Source organism: Octopus bimaculoides, chromosome 8 (genome assembly GCF_046866305.1).
Source record: "Octopus bimaculoides isolate indiv1 chromosome 8, ASM4686630v1, whole genome shotgun sequence".
NCBI lineage: Eukaryota > Metazoa > Mollusca > Cephalopoda > Octopoda > Octopodidae > Octopus > Octopus bimaculoides.
In genome coordinates this window covers 20141057-20146056 of record NC_142935.1, presented here as the reverse complement: position 1 = coordinate 20146056, position 5000 = coordinate 20141057, and the positions used below count along the sequence as shown (strand labels likewise).

At 35.7% G+C, this 5000-nt stretch overlaps 1 protein-coding gene across 12 annotated transcripts in view; it reads left to right on the top strand.

The window, feature by feature from the left end:
• Positions 1-5000, top strand: part of LOC106878170 (uncharacterized) — a 482992-nt gene that overhangs the window by 397016 nt on the left and 80976 nt on the right. The gene's annotated exons all lie outside the window — the stretch shown is intronic.

Genomic DNA, 5000 nt, shown 5'->3' with positions numbered 1-5000 from the left:
CATTTGACTGCGGCCATGCTGGAGCACCGCCTTTAGTCGAGCAAATCGACCCCAGGACTTACTCTTTGTAAGCCTAATACTTATTCTATCGGTCTCTTTTGCCGAACCGCTAAGTTACGGGGACCTAAACACACCAGCATCGGTTGTCAAGCGATGTTGGGGACAAGCACAAACACACAAACATACACACACACACATACTTATATATATATATATATATATATATATATATATATATATATATATATATATATATATATATATATACATATATATATATATATATATATATATATATATATATATATATATACATATATATATATATATATATATATATATATATATATATATATATATATATACATATATATATATATATATATATATATATATATATATATATGAACAAATAGTAAATGAGTATATGCATATATACGTACAGGTATACGACGGGCTTCTTTCACTTTCCGTCTACCAAATTCACTCACAAGTCTTTGGTCAGCCCGAGGCTATAGAAGAAGACACTTACCCAAGGTGCCACGCAGCGAGACTGAACCCGGAACCATGCAGGTCGTAAGCAAGCTACTTACCACACTACGATTCTACAGTTACTTATTATTATTATTATTATTATTATTATTTTCTTTGCTTTGTTTTCTGTTTTATGTCCTTTGAAAATCCGTGCTTTTAATTAGATTAAGAAATTTTGTCTAAGCCATTCAGAACCTGTGAGATGTCTGCCGATATTAGTGCCTGGTTTGCCTAGTACGCAAGCTCCGGTCCTGTTTTTGGTGGGAGACACAAGGGAGATGATTCACTATATAACGGAGGCATGGGAAGAGGTAGAAATAAATGTGGGTGGAAAGAGAATGAAAGAGAGACTGAAGTTCACTAATTCAGAACAAAACCTAATGTAGAGCGCACAATCAGTAGAGATTAGAGACAGTGTGTCTGTGAACTAGTTGCGACGTAGTCGTTGTTGGATCTTTACCAATTAGTTGAGCAGCCTTTTTTGGATTCGGTCTTAGATGTTACTGAGTGTAGCTATCTGTAACACCCGTCCGTAGATGCGAGCAATATTCCAATGCAAGGTTGATTCGAGTTATATCTATGTAGGTAGACATTCCTGTCCACCTACATAGATAAACACAATTTTCTATTTATATCAAACAGCATGACAGCTAAAAGTAAGAAAAACAAAACATCCAGTCATTTTTGTGTTTGAAATGTATCTAGTTTTGCTGTAGAATGAATCTTGGGAATAAACCTCAAGTTGTATGTAAAACATTGGTAGTTATCGGAACAACTACAATTTCTTAATCGTTAGTTATCGTCACGCTATGCTGAACCGACGCCTTGCTATCACGATAACGATGTAGCATATAGTTTCATCAGGAATATAGCTTATTTTTAATGGGAATAAGCTAATTTGCATATTAGTGTTAGTTTGATGACTTATAAATGATTGCTTTTACATCAAACACAGCCATAGGCATAGGAGTGGCTGTGTGGTAAGTAGCTTGCTTACCAACCACATGGTTCTGGGTTCTGTTCCACTGCGTGGCACCTTGGGTAAGTGTCTTCTACTATAGCCTCGGGCCGACCAAAACCTTATGAGTGGATTTGGTAGATGGAAACTGAAAGAAGCCCGTCGTATATATGTATATATATATATGTATGTATGTGTGAACTTTCTGAACTTTCTGTCCGCAGAAGCCATGATAGATCGTTGACCAAACACCATTCAATTTTTTTCTCCGTGTTTTTCTCCTTGTTTCCTCCGTATTCTTTCTGTTGAAGAGCGTACCTCGAAACGTTAAAGACTTTCTGTATTCCCGAGCGTCAAACTAATACATCGTTTTGTTGTTTACACCACCTGTCCTCGTCTGTTGTTGTTTTTTTCGTACATTCTCCCACATATATAAAGTCTGTCATACCGGCCATGATGAAATACCACAAGGTATAGAAAATACGTATTCGCCTTTATATATTTAATACTTTATATTGAACACTCAATATTTCATCTATTCAATAAGACATATTCCATATATTCAAAAGACATTCAATACTTTATTTCATTGTACCATCCATTTTTATTTTATATTATATATTGTATATTATATTATATATTGTATATTCCATATTCTATATCCCACATTGGTTTTGCAGGAATATAAATAAAACATAAAAAAACAGACAGTGTTGGAACTCTTTTAAACAGAATAATATATTCCTCTATACACAATCATACAAAACCCCTTTTTTTGTATTTATTTTTACTCGCATATATATATATATATATATATATATATATATATATATATGTGTGTGTGTGTGTGTGTGTGTAAATATATATATATATATATATATATATTATATATATATATATATATATATACATATATATATATATATATATATATATATAGAATTAAGGATAAGATCAATGATTTTATCAAGTCGCCAGCGTGAAATAAAAACCTTATCGGTAATATATATATACATACATACATATATATATATATATATATATATATATATATATATATATATATATATATATAGAGAGAGAGAGAGAGAGAGAGAGAGAGAGAGAGAGAGAGAGAGAGAATTAAGGATAAAATCGATGATTTTATCAAGTCACCAGCGTGAAATAAAAACCTTATCGGTAATATATATATATGAAGGCGCATCTCAACTTACAACGATAACTAGTTCCAGGACGTGCGGGTAAGCTGATAAAAAAAAAAACGACGTAACACCAATATACACTTTTACAAATTTATTTGTTTTAATAAATGGTTTGTACATATTTTCATTTGCGTTTTATTTGATTTTGCCGCTTCAGTATTAGTTTTTATGCATAAGTTTTTATGCTTAAATCGACTGAAGCTGAGGTTTCGTTTTTAAAAATAGAAAGTCATTAAGTCGGAAAAGTCGTAAACTGAATCGACGTAAGTTGAGGTGTGTGTGTTGTGTGTGTTGGCACTCTGTCGCTTACGACGTCGAGGGTTCCAGTTGATCCGATCAACGGAACAGCCGGATCTTTGTGATTTGACGGGCAACACTTGTTTTCTTATCGAAACACTTTCAAACTTGGGACACTGGTAGAATGTGTCATATAAAACAACTTCTTCCCTTAACCTTCTTAACAAAAAATTGTACATCGCAAGTTATTTCATGTTAAAGTTGTCGTATTTCTGTAATTTCAACCAATCACTGACGTCTATTCAGCTGAATACAGTTAGTGATGTTCGGTGTCAAGTGTGTTATTCCCTGTTTAATTATATCATTATTCCCTAGTAAGGGTTTAGGGTTCGGGTTTTAGGGTTAGGGTTAGGGTTATGGTTATGAGTTATAGGGTTAGAGTTAAGGTTATGGCAAAAATAATCATAACCCTAACCGTAATCCTAAAACTAACCCTAACTCTAAAACCCGAACCCTAACCCTAAAACCCTAAAGCTAAAACCAGTACAAACGCACGAATGATGTCATAAATAACAGTGACACGGATAGTTTTTGTTGATAAAAAACGGCACTAATTTTATTCAAGGGAAAAAATCCCGTAACACCGTTGTTTATATTCCACGGTGTAATTGCTTTCAACCTCAATAGACGTCAGTGATTGGTTGAAATTACCGAAATACGACAATTTTTTGCATGAAATAACTTCGAATACAAAAATTTTTTATCTGTTCTATACCACAAAATATACAATTATTCGAAGTTTGAAAGTGTTTCGGTACCAAAAACACTACATAAAAAAATGTTTCCCGTCAAATCACAAAAATCCGAACAGCATGCTCGTGAAATTAACGTGCAAGTGGCTGAGCACTCCACAGACACGTGTACCCTTTGAATTACAGGCACAACAGAAACAGGAAGTAAGAGTGAGAGAAAGTTGTGGTGAAAGAGTACAGCAGGGTTCGCCACTATTCCCTGTTGAGCCTCGTGGAGCTTTAGGTGTTTTCGCTCAATAAACACTCACAACGCCCGGTCTGGGAATCGAAACCGCGATCTCATGACCGCGAGTCCGTTGCTCTAACCACTGGGCCATTGCGCCTCCACGTAAGTTGAGGTAGACCTATATCTAGACGCGCGCGCGCGTACTCATCCAAACATTTATAGGTTTACAGTTACATTCATACTCACGCGTGTACCCATATATACATACACACAACCAATCATGTTAGATTGCAAATATTCTTTTTTACTCTAGGCACAAGGTGCGAAATTTGGGGGGAGGGGACCAGTCGATTAGATCGACCCCAGTACGCAACTGGTACTTAATTTATCGAACACGAAATGAGGAAAGGCAAAGTCGACCTCGGCGGAATTTGAACTCAGAACGTAAAGGTAGACGAAATATCGCTAAGCATTTCGCCCGGTGTGATACCGTTTCTTATTTTTTTATTGCCCACAAGGAGCCAAACATAGAGGGGACAAACAAGGACAGACGAAGGGATTAAGTCGATTATATCGATCCCAGTGCGTAACTGGTACTTAATTTACCAACCCCGAAAGGATGAAAGCCAAAGTCGATCTCGGCGGAATTTAAACTAATCGACTGGTCTCCTCCCCAAAAATTTCGGGCCTTGTGCCTAGAAAAGAGAAGAATATTGCTTCTTTCGCTATTGTGTATGAATGTGAGCACGCGCGCTCTGTGTCCGTGATTCTCCCCTACCACCGCTTGACAACTGGTTTTGGTGCGTCAATGTCCCTATAACTACATATGCGTGTGTATGTACGTATGTATCTATATATCCGCGTGTGTTTATGTATGTATGTATAAATCCGTGTGCGTGTGTGTGTGTGAATAGATATAATCTATGTATATATGTATATATGGTATACATACATACATGCATACATACATACATACAAATGTGTACATATATCAACGCATGTATGTATACACACACACTTCTAACATAACTGACCACTGGCCAGTGAAGTTGTCCCTCATCAGATTCCAACGCCACGTCAACTCCACCACT